Source organism: Durio zibethinus, chromosome 16 (assembly GCF_047325235.1).
Source record: "Durio zibethinus cultivar Kanyao isolate XHJ-2024 chromosome 16, ASM4732523v1, whole genome shotgun sequence".
Lineage (NCBI taxonomy): Eukaryota > Viridiplantae > Streptophyta > Magnoliopsida > Malvales > Malvaceae > Durio > Durio zibethinus.
The window spans coordinates 6,167,332-6,186,236 of NC_143177.1; the positions used below are offsets into that span (position 1 = coordinate 6,167,332).

The 18,905-nt window shown below is 30.7% G+C and overlaps 1 non-coding gene across 1 annotated transcript; it reads right to left on the reverse strand.

Annotated features, from left to right (window-relative positions):
• Window positions 1-8,677: 8,677 nt before the first annotated feature.
• On the reverse strand, window positions 8,678-8,784 carry LOC149514247 (small nucleolar RNA R71). Its single transcript, XR_016328866.1, has one exon. It is a non-coding gene; the product is annotated as a small nucleolar RNA R71 (small nucleolar RNA).
• Window positions 8,785-18,905: the final 10,121 nt, after the last annotated feature.

The window sequence follows — 18,905 nt, forward strand, 5'->3', positions numbered from 1 at the left end:
TTAAATAAACATTAATTTTAAATTGCAAATATTAAAGTGCATGAAAATATAAATGGCATAAATGTAAAGAGTATGCAAATATATTTGCATTAAAAGTAAAAAAAATACATGAAATTTAAAGACTTGAAACTAAATTACAAGAAAAGTAAATTGCATAAATTTAAATAACATGGAAATTTAAATTGTAGCAAATATAGAAAATTAAAATGCTTGAAATATAAATTGCATATGAAATTTAAATTGCAACAAAATTAAACAGCAAACAAGTAAAGGTGAACTTAATCTATATTAAAAAGGACATGAGCAGAAAACTAATGTATGTATAAGAACTAAACATCATGAAATTTTGGACTTGAAAATTAAAGGAAAATTTAATTAAGTATTAGAACTTAAAGGGCATTGAATTAAAATAATAAAAAACAGCAAACTAAAAAGAAATTAAATACCATAGAGTGCAGCAAAAACGTGACTGCCATGGAATGCAACAGATTTGGCGTCATAATTGGGAGAAATGATGTGAACAAAAATAAAACATAAACACATAAACACACATGCTTCAAATTTAAAATTGGAATCAGTTACAAAATAAGAAGTAAAAACATGAATCTAAAACAACACACGCTGCTAACTAAAGTAAAAGAAATGAAGTTCCATAAGGGGCTCAACCGTTACCGCTATGGAAAATAAGCAACATTGTTTGGCCTTTCTTCCAAGCTTAATGGGCTGTTCAACTCATCATCCCTTTATCTAAAGCTAGATATTAAATAAAGAAATGAAAAAGGACAAGTTTGAGATAAAATGCAAAGGAAAAATCTATGGAGAAAACATAAAACAGTGGCCAAATTTTCTGCTGCACTATGCAGAAGAACAGAGCAGGAAAAATGGCATCTACTTGAAGGTGCGGTTCCTCTCCCTTTAGAGTAGCTAAAAAATTTCCTCTTTATAGCAACTTCCTATGTTTTTTTTTTTCTTTTATGGCCAAATGGTCATCCATTTTAAAGCCACATTAGCAGCTATGTGGCAGCAATAAACAATAGCTTAGCAACATTATTTTCTAGAAAGGGTAGGTTATGGTTTAGCTGGCTTTGTCTTTTTATAGTTGCAGTTAAATTTTCATCATTTCATGCATCAATGGCATGGCAAGAAGTGACCAAGTCAGCTTCTCAATTAAGTAAATTGTGTGCGCCAAAATGAAAAATACTGGAGTTAAACTCATGACAGCAAGCAACAACGTCCCAGTTGGGTTCTTTTCTCAAAAACTTTCAGCCACATTTGGGGCAGCTGGCTTCCTTTCATGTAATGTAGAGAATGTGACATTTTTCTCCTCATCTAACTGTCATCCAATGGCCAATGAGGGTGCACTGAAATGACAAGTAAGTAGCCTGAAATTTTCTTTTCTTTGTGCGTCATTTTCAAGTTCTATCCACCAAGGCAGCAGCTGATTTTATTCCTTTGCCGTGCAAAAAAATGTGAGGTATTTTAAGAGTGATCTTATGTTCTTGCAACAACTAATAGGAGTGTAGTTTACGTCTAAGTCAGCAGCTGCTTTAATGGCCCATTTTGAAGAGTACACGACTGTATATAGTGGAGGCAAATTGGATCCAGACGTTGATAGCTTGCAACATAGCTGGTGACTCCTCCTTTCAGCAGCAAATGTAGCATTTATAGTCCACTTCATGAGCTATCAACAATTTAAATCATGACAAGTTAGTAGCTAAGGTGTTCACTTCTTGCGAGAACATTCAACATCATTTAGAGGAGCTGCTTGATCGATTTGTGATACATCATCAATAGCTAGTTGTATTTTTGCTAGTTGTTACTTCCCTTTTGCGAAGCTGAAAATGTGACGCTCCTAGTCTCAAAATTTAGCCCATTGCCTTCCACAAATGACAACTCATCCTTTTTTAATCTTGTGTCATGCTTCCTTCGTGAATGAGCTCACTAAATCTAGCTTGCTTCATGACTCGACTTGATGACTCAAATCATGACTTAAATTAATCATCTTGGCAATAGCTCCATACATTCTTCATACACATATATCTTGTAATTGTAGCACATGAACTGTGTCTTAGTAGGTAGGATGCTTCTTCAAATTGTGCCATGCACACTTCTAATTTGGCCACTTACATGTCAAATCATCTTGATTACTTAAATAACCTACACTATGGACAATTAAATAAAATTTAGATGGTAACTAAATTAAATTGCTAAGAATCAAGCAAAATTAATAAAGTAATGGCCTAATTAATCAAATAAGTTCATGATAATTCTATAAAAAATAGAATTATGAAAACCCTTAAAGCATTTTTACGTAATGCTAAAAGTACTATATTTGTTTCTAGTACTATTATTATGATTGAATCACATCCTTTGTTAATTGTAGACTTAGGGGCCATAAACCATGTAGCGTGAAATATGAATGCATTCGTGGATTTTCGTCTGATTCCATGGCAAACAAAATGGATTTATGTAGGAAATAATTCACGGATTGAAGTAAGGGGAATTGGCACCTATAAGCTATGCATGTCCAATGGAAAAACCCTTATCCTACATGATGAAAGTTTTGCTCCTAGTATTTGACAAAATTTGGTTTTTATCATTATTCTTCTTAGTTTAGGATTTGTTTTGAATTACAACAATACTGGTTTAAGTTTGTATTTGAATACAACTTATTATGGATCTGGACATTTATCAAATGGTTTTATTATATTATATATTGTTTCGTATGATTGATTCTGACGCAAATATTAATGTGAATATTTGGCATGCTAGACTTGGCCATATATGTCAACAAAGAATGAATAGATTAGCAAAAGAGGGATTACTAAGCCTTATTGAGAAAGTTAATTTATCATTATGTGAAAGTTGTCTAGTAAGAAAAATGATAAGAAAACCATTTGGTCAAGGAACTAGAGCTAAAGTTTCATTGTAGTTAATACATTCTGACATTTGTGGCCCAATAAATGTTAAGTCACGGAAAGGAGGTCAGTGTTTCATCATATTTATCGATGATTTTACACACTTTAGGTTTATCTATTTGATTTCTCACAAGTCTGAAGTATTAAAGTGCTTTAGAAAGTATGTGACCTTGGTAGAGAATCAATTAGACAGAAACATTAAGGCATTAAGAATGGATTAGGGACGTAAGTATTTGTCCAATTAGTTTAGACAATTATGTGATGAAAAAGGTATGGATAGGCAATTGGCCATTCCTAGGACTCCACAACAAAATGGTGTTTCGGAGAGAATAAATAAGACTTTTTTGAAAATGGTGAGGTCAATGATGGCCCAAGCAAATTTGCCAATCACTTTTTAGGATAATGCATTGTTAATTGCTACCTATATACTCATGAGTACTTTCCAAATCAGTTACGTCTACCCATTATGAATCATGGATTGGGATAAAGCCTGATTTTAGTAATTTGAGACTTTGGTGTTATATTGTCTATGTACATAAGATTGTTATCCACATGGCAAGCTAGGTCCTTGAAGCCAAAAGAATATATTTGTAAGATATGCTGAACATTTAAAGGAATACGTGTTCATAGGTGAATAGTCAAGTGGAAGTATAATTGAATTTAAATCTTGGTATACCACTTTTTTAGAAAGTAAATTTTTAAAGAAAAGCGAGATAGATCATGAAATGTTTCTTTATGAGATTGAGAAAGCAAATGATTTGTTAGTTCCAAATCAATTGATGCATGTTCTTGATCAAGAACCAACAATATCTCATCTAAGTGAGAGCATGACTAAAGATGATGAATTTGGTGAATTAGTTTCCTAAGAATCACAAGTCAGATGAAGTAATCGTAGAAATATTCCCCAACATCATTTTGACATAGAAAGGGAAGCATTCTTGATTACCACATAAGATTAAGAAGAGCCAAGAAATGTTAAAGAAGCTATCTCATTTTTTGTAAAAAAAAAATGGATGAAAGCAATGGAAGAGGATATAGAGTCTATGAGATCAAACTGTGGAATTGGTTGATCTTCTTAAAGGATGTAAAACATTTAGAAACAAATGAATTTTCAAGATTAAGCGTAAGTCAAATGGGATAACTGAGAAATATAAAGCCCATCTGGTAGCGAAAAGGTATACTCAATAAGAGGGAATTGATTACAAAGAAAACTATCTCTCTTGTTGTAAGATTTACCTCGATACACTTAATTCTAGTCATTATAGCCAGTTTAAATTTGGAATTACATCAAAAGGATGTAACAATTGTTTTTCTAAATAGAGGACTAGAAGAGAAAATTTATATAGAATAACCTATAGGTTTCATTGACAAAGGTCATGAGCATAAAGTGTACAGGCTGTTAAAATCGATTTATGACCTTAAACAATCTTCCAAATAGTGGTATATTAGATTTCATCAAGCGATAATTTCATATGTTTTTGTCATGATTGATGAGGACCACTGTGTGTATGTCAAAAAAGACAAAGATAAATTTGTAATCTTGTCACTTTATGTAGATGACATACTATTGGCTGGTAATGATAAGAATTATGTTACTAAGGTGAAAACCTGGTTGTCCTCCAATTTTGAAATAAAGGACATGGGCAAAGTAGCTTACATACTTGGTGTAAAAATTATGAGAGATCATTCTAAGAAGTTGTTAGCTCTTTCACAAAAGCAATACATTAAAAAAGTTTTGGAACGATTCAATATGCAAGACTACAAGCTGATATATACTCCTATGGTGAAAAGTGAAGGCCTTAACTAAAGAATGTGTCCTAAAACTCCACAAGAAAAGGAACAAATGGCAAGAATTCCTTACTCTACTACTATTGGAAGTCTTATATATGCTATAATGTGCATAAGACCAGACATCTATTATGCTGTGTGCATGGTAAGCATATATCAATCCAATCTAGGTCAACCCCATTGAAAAGTCATTAAAAGGATATTGAATTACTTAGAAGGCAATGTGGATTATTTATTTTGCTATCAAAGAAGTTATCTATATTTGGTCAGCTATGTGGATGTTGATTAGGGAAAAGATTTAAATGAAAGAAAATCTACCTTTGATTAAGTTTTCTTGCTGAACAGTAGGGTTATTTCATGGAGCAATAAGAAACAGACTTGTATAGCATTATCCACAATAAAAGCTAAATTTGTATTGTTTTTAGCAACAGTACAAGAAGCTATTTGGCTTAAAAGATTTTTGAATCATTTGGAATTTGACAATGATATGTCCAACTCAATATTGGTAAATCATGATAGTCAAGCTACAATTGCATTCATAAATGATCCCAAATATCACTCTAAGATGAAATATATAAATACCGAGTATAATTACATGAAAGACATGGTTGCACAAAAGAAATTCAACATCAGTACATTTCTACATATAAGATTATTGTAGATCCATTGACTAAGCCCATACCTAGAGTTATGTTTAATAGCCACATGAGATCTCTAGGATTACGTAGATGCTGAAACACTCTACTGATTGAACAATTTTATATGAACAATGTATGATGTTTTCCCATTTGAGTTGACTTATATTAAATACAAATAGCGCCATTAAAGTTTAGTACTTTATTTTAAAATGCATGCACACATGTATATATATATATATATATATATGTATATATGTGGTATGATTTGAAAAGTGTGTAGGACAAATGATTAGCCTTTTCACATAGGCAATCACTTTAATAGTTTGGCCCTATAGAGTTTTAAGCTATGGATTGAAAGCCCAAGCTTAAAATAAAATCGCCTTGATAAAGGATCAAGACGAGGTCGCTTGATAATGAGATTTATAACCGAAAGTGAATAAACCCATAATGCACTTTATCTGTCTTAATATGCCAAGTAGAAGTTATATTAATTAAATGAAATAAAGTAGAGTTGTAGACTCAAGATAGATATTGGGACTATCTGAACTATCATTTATACTATATTGATATATAAATGATGAAAGACATACGCTCCCTAAGAAAAGGAAAATAACATAATATGTGTTTCATACCACATGTATATTGTTTGACTACCAAGGGTAACAGAAGAATAGATCTTTACTTATTGTTGTGTGAGACTCTTGAGATAAGAGGATCTCATATTTAGTACCTTTAAAGACTTTGACTATTTTTAACTTTTCAGTTCAATTTGAGCTATCTTGGCTTGTTATCAATGGTCATGGATGATTCAATATAATAGGACATATCTAAATAGTAGTTGAATTGAAATGTAGATATTCTAGAAGAAGAAAAGATTATTTTGGTATCACATTTGGTTTTATTCACAAGTCGACCAATAATAATTGAAACATTAAACATAATTGTGAATACATAAGTATATCATGAAATATGAGAAAAAAGAGATCCTGAGAAACTTAAAATATGACTAAATGGGTCTAGGATACTGCATACTTAATCTACTTGTAGTTAAAAGTTACTATACATACCTAACAATTATATAATTGACTAAATATGATTATGAGTTGCTATATGCACCTAACAGATGTATAGGAATTGAGCTCTCAAAGTATGTAAGTTGCAAGACTTTTTTCCTTGTATAAACCCGATGCAAAGTGATAGCACCTAATTATATATTGAATTTGTATATAGAAATGGGTGAAAAAAATTTTAAATTTGGTTAATTAATGGTGCCTTAATGCTAGATTTTTAGGGTCTAAAGCCTATGGATAGGAAAACATGCAATCCATGCATACAAATGCGTAGTCAGCCATATAAGAACAAAGGTAGCTCGAAACCTATTGGCCCAATTCCTTTCATCTATAGAACCATGTGCCAAAACAAGGGAATTTGAAAAAGTTCAATTGCATTAGGACTTGTTCAAGTGGCTAAGAGAAAAGTTTGTATCCATGGAGGACTTCTACACCATTTAGCTATATTCATTTTCAAGAAGGTTTCATGCAATTCTAAAAGCACAAGGATTCTACTCCATGCGACCAAAAGAAGTTGAGTTACACCATGAGTCTTTTGCTTAGCCTTGAAGAAATTCAAATGCATAAGGATTGCTATCTCCTATATCCATTCGACTAAAATAAAATCCAAGAGAATCTCAAACAATTTCAAGCTCACTTAGGTACCACCCTAGTCGGCCAAATAAGTTCATATGCAATGGGGACTTTTTGTGTGTCTATTAAAAAATCATGATAAAGAAGGAACTCTTACCATGTGAATCAAAGGAGTTTGGATAAAAATCAATCATATAATCTTGTAATCCTCCCTTAACTGAACCTACCTAGAAGTTTAAATGAAAATGGAAGCAAGCAATGATCAAATGACTAAGATGAAGTCCAAAGATTCCCATTCAACCAAAACTCATCCAAGACCAAGAATCCCATTTGATTTGAATACATTCAAGATGAAGATCAACTTAATCTCTTAATATTTAAATTTAATATAATTCTTGTATATTTATCCCCCTATGGCCGAACCTATGCCTATAAATAGGTAAGGCATTCACTTGTTTCATCATCCCTCACTTTTGCTCTTCTTTGTCTTTTTTCTTTCTTAGTTCCTTAGTTTTCCTTTAGATTAGTTATTGGCTTAGGTGACAGATTTGCCAATAACAAAAGATTTGTTTTTTAACTTCTTTTCTTCAATTAAAGCTAAAGTTATTTTTTAAAGGTCTCTTTCTTTTTTTCTAAACTTTAAAGTACAATTTCTTTATTCTTCTTCACGTGTTTTAGCTATTATTTCCTTGATGTTCTACAAGTTTAGTTTTATGCAATCATTGATTCAAATCAACTCTTTTATACTACAATCACTCAACAATCTTTTTTTTTTGTTTTCAAGTTTGTAATTATTATTTCTTTTAGATCTAGCTTTTGGCTACTCTCTTTTACTTTTTCAGATGATAGTTGGTGAAGTTAAGATCTAAGCCTATATTATTTTTTTTATTTTTGCAATCAACCCTCAATTCATTTGTTTAGATATAAGAGCTTAAGATTTCACTTTTGGTAGTTAAGAGCAACCCAACATTTACAATTTATAATCTCTTAGGAGATGATACTGGAATATTTTCACTTTATTACTTGATTTGTGCACTTACAAGCTATACAAAAAGTAGGAATCAAGTTTTTGGTGCCATTACCAAGGATTATAGTGGTATTTTCAATATCAATAAGGATTTCTTAAACTTTTATAATCTAGACTCTTTTTCTTTTATTTGATTTTTTCTTTCTTTGATCTTTTCTTATTTGCATACGTAGATCTAAAAGTGTTAACTTAGCACCAGTTGATCAAAAAATTGAAAAAACCTTTAGAAAAAGAAAAAAAGAGCAATCAGCACTACCTGCACCAACACCAATGGCCAATGCAAATAATGAAGCGTAAAGAACTTTGAAGGATTATGCAGTTTCTAATTTTAGTGGTTTTCAACCATCCATCAGAAGGCCAACTATTTAAGCAAACAACTTTAAGATTAAGCCTCCAATAATATAAATGGTTCAAACTTTTATATAGTTTGGAGGACTACCAAGTGATAATCCTAACCTTCATCTTTCTAATTTTTTTGAATTATGTGATATTTTTTATTATAATAATGTTTTTGATGATGCAATTAAACTAAAATTTTTTTCTTTTTCTTTCAGGAACAAGGTGAAAAGTTGGTTAACATTACTATCACCTAGCTCTATCACAATATGGGATGATTTGGTACAAAACTTTTTAACAAAATTCTTCTCACCAGCCAAAATAGGAAAGTTGAGGAATAAAATCACCATATATCTACAACTAGATGGTGAAATGCTATATTATGCATGGGAAATATTCAAAGAATTGCTAAGGAACTGCCCACATCTTGGATTACCCCAATGGTTTTAGATCTAAATTTTTTAAAATGGTTTTACACCATCCATGAAAACCACTTTGGACTCAGCTGTAAGAGGGGCAATTATGAGTAAGACTCCTAACCAAAATTAGCCACCCTAACCAAAAAGGTTCAAGCCTTAAAAGCTTAACCCTAAACCAACCATGTGAATACAATCCAAGGTCCCTTTGTTTCTTGTGATATCTATAAAGGACCTTATTCCAATGAAAGAAGTTAATTTAAGATAAAACTTATCCAATTTATCTAACAATCTAAGCCTAACTACAATCCATATAGCAACACTTACAATCTTGGATGGCAAAATCACCTTAATTTTTCTTGGAACCAGACAAGCCACCAATCTACCAATAATCAAAATAATAACTTCCACCCTAATCCATCAACTCACAATCTATCTCAAGAAAAGAAACCTAGGTTTAAAGATATGTTTACCCAATTGATGCAAGCCAATAATACCAATATCCAAAGCCCAGCTGCTTTAATAAAAAACCTTGAGAACTAGATACGTTAACAAGCCTAAGTTATAGCCAACCGTCCTATAGGTACATTGCCTACCAATACTAAATCCAACCCTAAAAAATAAGGCAAGGAAAGTTGTAATGCTATTTATTCATTGGGAGATGTTGGGATAAAAGACTCTAATAAGGAGGATGATTTTATGGATGAACCTATAGTGGTAAACCTCCTCAGTTTTGTAAAACAACCTAAGATAGATTTTGTGGAAAAATAGAATATATTAGAAAATGAAGAACTTTTAAGATTTGAAAGAGAAATTTTATAGGGTTTTGAACCCGTGGCATTAGACGCCCTTGAAGACATTGAACCCTATGAAAAAAAACCTAAAGAGGAAAATGCTAAGATCGAATATGAAAAAGATCCTAAAAAATATATTGAAAAGTCTACTAAAAGTGCAAATTTTATTACAAATAAGGAGAACACTATTAGAAAATATTTAGCTTGAACTTAAAAAAGTAGTACAAGAAAAGACAAGTTAAGAAGAAGTAGATCAAGATGAAGAAGTTCAAAAGAAAAGTTCAAGCAAAGCCAAAGATGACTGCAAGAATGTATAGGCAATGTATTCAAAAAGAGCTTTTTAAATAATTAAAAGAAACCACATTTTTTGAAGATTGCAACCTTAAACTTAAATAACTCTTGCCCAAAAAGTAAAAAGATCTAGGAAGTTTTACTATCTCTTACAAAGTTAAAATTTTAAAATTTGATGATGCTTTTTTTGATCTTGTCTTTAGCATAAACTTGATGATTTTAAATGTTTTAATGTAGTTAGGGTGTAGAGAGTTGAAACCTACAAAATTCAACCTAAAATTTGTGACTAGGCTACCAAGCTACCACAAAGGATGTTAAAAAATATGCTTGTGAAAGTTAATAAGTATGCATTCTAGGTAGATTTTGCTGTTTCAAACATGAAGGATGATGAAACTCCATTACTATTAAGGTGACCTTTCCTATTAACTAATCAATGTTTACAACTCTAGCTTTATCTTTAGATTTAAAAATAAAAAGTTACAGTTTGTGACTTGAAGGTATGGTGTTCTTAGAGATAAAGATCATGTAAATGCAGTCAAGGTAAAGAAAAACCTTAAAGAATTTAATAAACCTCCTGATCCTCTGATATAGAACCATTTAGCAACACCTAGCTCCAGTAATGCCAAACCAATGATGAACTCAAGCTCTGTTTATGTTATTCTTACTAAGAGAGTTAGTATGCCTCCTAAGACTAGTTCTATTTACATTATTCATTAGAGAAGAAGACAACAAGGCAAACTCTTCCTAAAGGGATAAAATGAGCCATAAATTTAGGAATGATCAAGTTTGACCAAAACTAGATTTGTTTAGGAGACAAACCAAATTTTATTTTTGTGGTTTATATATATATATATTTTTATTAGGACATGTATGTTTTAATGTTTTTATTTGAGTTATTTTTGTATGGATAAAATAAACACGAATGATGCCTCATATAAGAGAAGATTCGACCTTGAAGTAAATTTGGGGGTATTTCTTTTTCCCTTGTTATCTTTTTTAATACATTATTCAATTTAAGTGTAGAGGGGAAAAGAATGCTTTGCAAACTTAAATGATGTTTGAAAATTGTGATCCCATTTATGTTTTCAAATCAAATTGACATACTAGATTTCATTGATATGCACACTTAGTTAATTTTACATAAAGTTTCAAGATTGACTAAAGTATGATATGAAGTTTGATTATGAATATGGTGGAATTTGAAAGAAATTCTTAAGCATGCTTTTCTTTAGATGTGATTTTTGTACATATACTTTTATTCTCTTTTAAGGAAATGCTATGATTCTTGCCAAACCTTGTGAAATGTGTATTTGCATAAAAATTTGAAGATATGAATAAGTCCTCTAAAATTCACCTACTCAACCCTTGAGGTGAAATCTTGACTTTATATGACTCGAGATTATTTAGGTAGTTTTTTGGATTGTTTGAACCTTTTTCAGGCTACCCTATTATGATGGATTCCTAGTACCTTCATTTTGAGCCCGTTATATTATTTCTTCTTCCTTGTTTATTTAGCCACATAATAAGGCAATAAACATTTTTTTATTAGTATTATTATCCCTTCTTTTATTTTTACATAACTCAATTGTACTTACTTAATAAGTATTTTTTTATTAGTATTATTATCCCTTCTTTTATTTTTACATAACTCAATTGTACTTACTTATGTACTATGAACATCTTTGTGTATTTAAAGGAAGAGAGGCACAAGGAACGAAAGAAAAAGAAAACAACAAATACAAGGCAAAGCCTAATAAAGCAAAAAATGGCTAAGTTCAAAAAACATTAATGCGGAGAAAAAAAAAAGAAATGCCTCATGTATTCAAAAAGCTTTCAAATGTTTAAATCAAGAGTCCAAAAAATTTCAAAGAAAGTAAACTAAGGGTTTTAAGCTTAATATTTCGCATTTCTTACCTTAACCTAAGCTTTACATTAGAAGCCGAAAATACCTTTTAATCTTGAGTCAAGTATCTAAGTCTAACATTAGTAGAAAAGAAAGGGGAAAGTGAACATATGAAGTCTATTCTATCTTTAAATTGAAATGCTATGAAATGTTTTGCATTCTTTTTACTTGAGTTATATGCATGAATTAAAGGTTGAATAGATGTATATGTGTAAAGAACATAAGATAATGGGAGCTTGTTTTTGAAGAAATTTCTTATAACTCTATGTTTATATTCACTTTTGTATTATACAATAGTGCATGACAGGAATTTTATGTAACTTTTGACTTTTGAATATGTTTAATGATTTATAATTTTGTTGATTTGAGGATTTTGCTTGAGATTAAAGCCTATGGATAAGAAAACATGCAATCCATGCATGCAAAGCCACATTTGGCCAAACAAAAACAAAGGTAGCCAAACCTTATTGGCCCAATTCCATTTATCCATCTAGCCATACAACAAAATAAGGGAATTTGAAGAAGTTCAATTGCATTAAGACTTGTTCAAATGGCCAAGAGAAGAATTTGCATCCATGGAGGACTCTTACACCATTCAGCTACATTTATTTTTCAAGAAGGTTCCATGCAATTCTGAAGGCATAAAGACTCTACTCCACTCAACCAAAAGAAGTTGAGCTACACCATAAGTCTTTTGCTTAGCCTTAAAGAAATTTAATTGCACAATGATTCCCATCTCCTATATCTATTCAGCCAAGATAAAAGCCAAGAGAATTTCAAGCAATTTCAAGTTCACTTGGACACCACCTTATTTAACCAAATAAGTTCCTATGCAAGGAAGACTCATTTGTGTGTCTATTAAAGAATCATGATAAAGGAAAGACTCTTGCCATGTGAATCAAAAGAGTTTGGATCAAAATCAATCACATGATCTTGTAATCCTCATTTAGCCAAACCTACCTAGAAGTTTGAATCAAGATGGAAGCAAGTAATGATCAAACGACCAAGATGAAGTCCTAAAACCCCTATTCAGCTATAACTCATCCAAGGCCAAGAGTCCTATTTGGTTTAAATACTTTCAAAATAAAGATCAACTTAATCTCTTAGTAGTTGAATTTAAATGTAATTCTTGTATGTCTATCCCCCTGTGCTGAACCTATGCCTATAAATAGGCAAGGCTATTTACTTATTTCATCATCCCTTACTTTTCTCTTTTTCCCTTTCTTCTTTCTTGGTTCTTTAGTTTTCCTTTAGATTAGTTAATGGATTAGGTGACAAATTTGCCAATAACAAAAGCTTTATTCTTTAATTTTTTTTCAATTCAAGCAATAGTTATTTTTCAAATATCTCTTTCTTTCAAAGCATTCTTTCTTTCTAAACATTAAAGTACAATTTCTTTATTTTTCTTTACAAGTTTCGACTATTATTTCCATGATGTTTTACATGTTTAGCATTATGTAATCATTGATTCACGTCTACTATTTTTTACTACAATCACTTAGCAATCTCTTTTTTTCTTTTTTTTCAAGCTTACAATTATTATTCCTTTTAAATCTAATTTTTGGCTACTCTTTTTCACTTCCCAAGTGATAGTTGGTGAAATCAAGATCTAAGCTTATATTTTTTTTTTTAACTTTTGCAATCAATCATAAATTCATTTGTTTAGATGTAAGAGTTTAAGATTTCACCCTTGGTAATTTAGAGCAACCTTACATTTACAATCTATAATCCCTTGAGAGATAATATTAGAACACATCCACTTTATTACTTGATTTGTGCACTTACATGCTATGCAAAAAGCAGCAATCACAAAGAATGGAGAAAATATTCTCAAGGACATGAAAGTTTAACACCCATTCTGTGTGAGTGGGAGATGTAGGCATAACCGCCCATCATGGGTTACAACCCATGAAAAAAGAAATTGACTTTAAGCCATTTTTAGTGTAAAATGCAAATTGCCTTAAGTATTTAATGACTTACCGCTCATCCCATGTTCTAAACGAATAATGGCATTCGACCATTAACAAAAGAAAAAAAAAAGTCTACCACGAGAAGAAAAGAAGGAAAATGAAAGAAACTCAGGTAGGCATTTGATAAACTCTCAATAAGAAATTCTTGCATTCGATGTGAAAGACTTATGCTGTGGAAATGAACAATTTTTGTATTGTGATCTTGTTCAATAATTAGTACTTTAATCAAAATTTTTAATTTCACTTTCGCTTAACAAGTAAGTATATATGATTATGTTCAAATATATCTTGCATATGAATTTATCTTTTATCGTAATTCACTAACATAAATTTGGACTCATCTTTTTCAAATCCTAAATGATTCAAGAATCTCTTGAGCCAAAAAGTCACTTGCACTATTATTGAAAATATTACAAATTTAACTTTCATTGTGGATAATGCTATACTAGTTTGTTTCTTACTACTCCGCGAAATAGTCCCACTATTCAATAAGAAAACGTAGCTAGAGTTAAATTTTCTTTCATCTAAATCTCTTCCCCAATCGACATTCGTACAGTCAACCAAATGTAGATCACTTCTTTAATAGCACTACGATTAATATATAATGCCTTTTAGATATCTCAACGGCTTTCCAATAGGGTTGAACTAGATGGGATTGATATCTACTTACCATGCCTACAACATAGTAAATGTTCAGCCTTTTGCACACCATAACATACATAAGGCTTCTAATAGCTCTAAAGTAAGGAACTCTTACCATTTGTTCTTTCTCATGTGGAGTTTTAAAACATATTCTCTAGCTAAAGCCTTCATTTTTCACCATTAGAGTATCTATCAGTTTGCAGTCTTGCATATTGAATTGTTCTAGAACTTTCTTAATGTATTACTCTTGTAAAAAAGCTAACAACTTCTTAAAATGATCTTTCATGATATTTACACCAAATATGTAAGTTGCTTCACCCATGTCTTTCATTTCAAAATTTAAAGACAACAAGGTTTCCACCTAAGTGATTCTCTTTGTCAGTGCTAGCCAATAATATGTCATCTACATAAAGTGATCATATTACAATTTTATCTTTGTCTCTTTTGAAGTACATACAGTGGTCCTCATCAATCATGATAAAATCATAAGAAATTATCACTTGATGAAATCTAATATACCACTGCCTATAAGATTATTTGAGATTATAAATCGATTTTTACGACCTACACATTTTATGCTTTTGACCTTTGTCAATGAAACCTGTAGGTTATTCCATATAGATTTATTTTTCTAGTCCTCCATTTAGAAATGTAGTTTTCATATCCATTTGATATAACTCTAAATTTAAACTGGCTACAATTGCTAATATTAAACGTATCAAGGTAAATCTCACATCAGAGAGAAAGTTTCTTTATAATTAATTCCCTCTTGTTGAGTATACCCTTTCATACTAGACGAGTCCTATATATTTTAATTATCTCATCTGACTTATGTTTAATTTTGAGAACTCATTTGTTTCCAATTGTTTTGTATCCTTTAGGAAGATAAACAACTCCTAGACATAGTTTGATCTTAAAGACTCCATCTTTTGGCTCTTCTTCATCTTATGGGGTAATCAAGAACACTTTCCTTTTTATGTCAAAATGATGTCGAGGAATATTTTCATGATTACTTCACTTGACTTGTGATTTTTATCACCAAATTCATTATCTTTAGTCATGATCCCTCTTGAATGGGATACTATTAGTTCTTGATCAAAAACATGTATTAATTAATTTAGACTAACAAATCATTTGCTTTTTCAATCTCGTAAAAAGACATTTTCTTATCTATCTTACCTTTCTTTGAAAATTAATTTTTCAAAAAAGCGATATCCCGAGATTCAAATTCAATTACAATCCTACTTAATTGTTCACCTATAAACACATATCCCTTTGAATGCTCCAAGTATCTTATAAATATACTATTTATGCCTTAAAGACCTAGCTTGCCATGTGGATGAACAGTCTAATGTACATAGGCAACATAACCCTAAGGTCTAAAATTACTAAGATTAGGTTTTTTCCTAATCCATATTTCATAAGGGGTGGACGTAATTGACTTAGAAGGTATTCTATTGAGTATATAAACAGTAGTTAACAATACATCACCCCAAAAGGTGATTGGCAAATTTGCTTGGGCCATCATAAACCTCATTATTTCCAAATGAGTTATACTTCTTCTTTCCACAACAATATTTTGTTGTGGAGTCCTAAGAATGGTCAACTGCCTATCAATACCCTTTTCATCACAAATTTGTCTAAACTGACTCACATCCTCGGTCTATTTTTAACACCTTAATGTTTCTATCAAATTGATTTTCTATCAAGGTCACATACTTTCTAAAACACTATAATACTTCAAACTTGTGAGAAATCAAATAGAAGAACCCGAAATGTGTAAAATTATTAATGAATGTGATGAAATACTAACCTCATTTTTGTGACCTAACATTTATCAGGTCACAAATGTCAGAATGTATTAATTGCAATGGAACTTCATCTCTAGTTCCTTTACCAAATGGTTTTCTTATCATTTTTCTACTAAACAATTTTCACATAATGATAAATTAACATTCTCAATAGGACCTTTTGCTAGTCTATCCATTCTTTGTTAACCTATATGGCTTAGTCTGACGTGCCAAATATTTACATCAATATTCACATCAAAATCAATCATAAGGGAAAAGCTTAGATTATTACATAGAACAATATCTAACATAATAAAACTATCTAACAAATATCCAAATCCTTAAGTTATATCCAAATACAAACTTAAACCAATTCTAGGATGTATTCCATTCCTCAAGCTCATCAAGGACATTATTCAAAACATCAAGAACCTCTTGTTTCAGATATCATAATTGCCTCCATTCAGCTTCTCACCCTTGTTTAACTTGGTAACAATGTTCCTAGAAGCAGAAGTCATTTCAAAGCATAATTCTACATTCTAGAAACATGCACTAATTAATGCCTAACATTAAACACTTCTAATTTTGCCACAATGTCAAAAATAAAACAGTGACAATTATTCACATAAAAATGAAACTAAAAGGCCACTATGTTTGCAATCAAATTTCATATTTTAAATGTGTTTGATTATCACTAATTTATTTTATTGTGCAAAATCAATCATTCTAAGATATAACAAATCAATTATCTTAGAACTCCTATTAATCATAAGGTTACCAATATATAATCAATAACATATGTATATATTGATTTCAAACAAGCAAGTCCTACAAAAATATAATTCGAATCCATAAACATGTTTACAATAAAAATATATATAAACTAAATGTTAATAAAACATGTTCCTAATCATTTTGAATGACTTGTCTAAGAACAATGATAGATTTGAAAAATTTCTTTGATAGTTCTATATTCATATTGCCCATCTATAAAGGTCCAAGAATTTTATGTTTCCCATTACGGAGACTTGGGCAAACTGAGAGGGTCGCACTCCTTTTTGCACCTATTCTCACATATTCATTTACAAAATTCATAATGAACAATTCATACTTAGGATCACTCTCTAAAGACATTAAGATATCTTAAAGAAGATTCTTTTGTCTAGGAGTCAAAAGAGTACCCATCAGTATTTCGTATTTGATCTAGTCATTCCTAATGTGCATGCAACAATGCCAGATCAAATCTTGGATCATATTGTTGACCTTGATAATATGCCTCTCAATATCATCATTTGGATCCATTCGGTATTGTGTCAATTTCACCATCCACCTTATAACTCTCAGAAATTATGCTAGTGTCCTCATAATGATGAGAGTACTCACAAAAATAGTCATGATTTTTCTATAGCAACATATAACAAAAAATCATGAATTCATGAGTCAAGACAAGTAAAAAAAAATTATTAAGAATCATCTCAATCATTCTTGTGTGATCCGCCATCGCAAAGTCAATCAAGGACAGAAATATTTTTTTATTTTTATTTATTTATTTTTTACTTAGGGCAATTGGACACCTTATTTAGAAACAAAAAAAAAAAGATCCAAAATGGCAAAATATCAATGGCATTTCCCTTTTTTTATTTTTTTATTCCAAGAACTATCACAACATTAATTATACTAAGAACATAAAAATTATGTCAACTTCTATGGATATTAGCAATCATGCAAGAACATATCATGTTTTGGTTATGAAGAATATACAAACAAACCAAAGTAAAAGCCAAACTTGGCTCTGATACCAATGTAAGATAAGATGCATGTAATATATATACAAATATATATATATATATACATGTTTGTTTGGTAGAATCAGAAGCAAAAGTTTGACTTGAATTACTGATTATTGAACAAAATCACAATACAAAAATTGTTCATATCCACAACATAAGTCCTTCAATCACCAAAGCAAAAATTTCTTACTGAGAGTTGTTGCTTACCAATCATCCTTTCTCCTTTTCTTCTTGTGAGAATTTTTTCCTCTTAGTTATTGGGTTTTTTTTTTTTTTTGGTTAATGGTCGAATGCCATCATATTTTTCAGGAGATATGGGCAGCCTTTTTTTCTTCTAATAAAAACTACCTAAAGCAGTTTCATGATAATAATATAAACTGCCTAAGACAATTGGTTCCATGGCATGTAACCCACCCATTATGGGTGATTACCAACATATTTTTAACAAGGAAAATGAGAAACTTGATAAATGCAGGACCAACTTTAGGATCAATGTACCAACAAAACTACCCTTCACGAGTACTGATATTGAGAACCAAAGTGAGGTACATGCATAACGATGGCTTCTACACCTAAGGGAACTTGATTATCTCATACATGCCCTTTATGCGTACACCTAAAAAAAGAAAAAAAGAATATCTTGTCATTACATTTTTAAACTTGATTGTAAAAAGTTCTTGGATATGGTCTAGCGCCAAGGGATTTAAATAGTGATCGCGGTCATATTTTCGGTCGCATCGCGTTTATTACATTTTTGGATATAACGGAGATCATTACGGTCATTGCGATCATCGCGGTTGTGATTTTTTTTTTGCACAATTTATTATAAAATGTAATAATTATAATTATAATTATAAAAACTCTTATTCAATGATTTTAAAAATAGTTTATGACACTATGTTTTTTATTTTCTAAAAAAATTATTCACAATTTTATTTAGATTATAAAAAGCATTCATA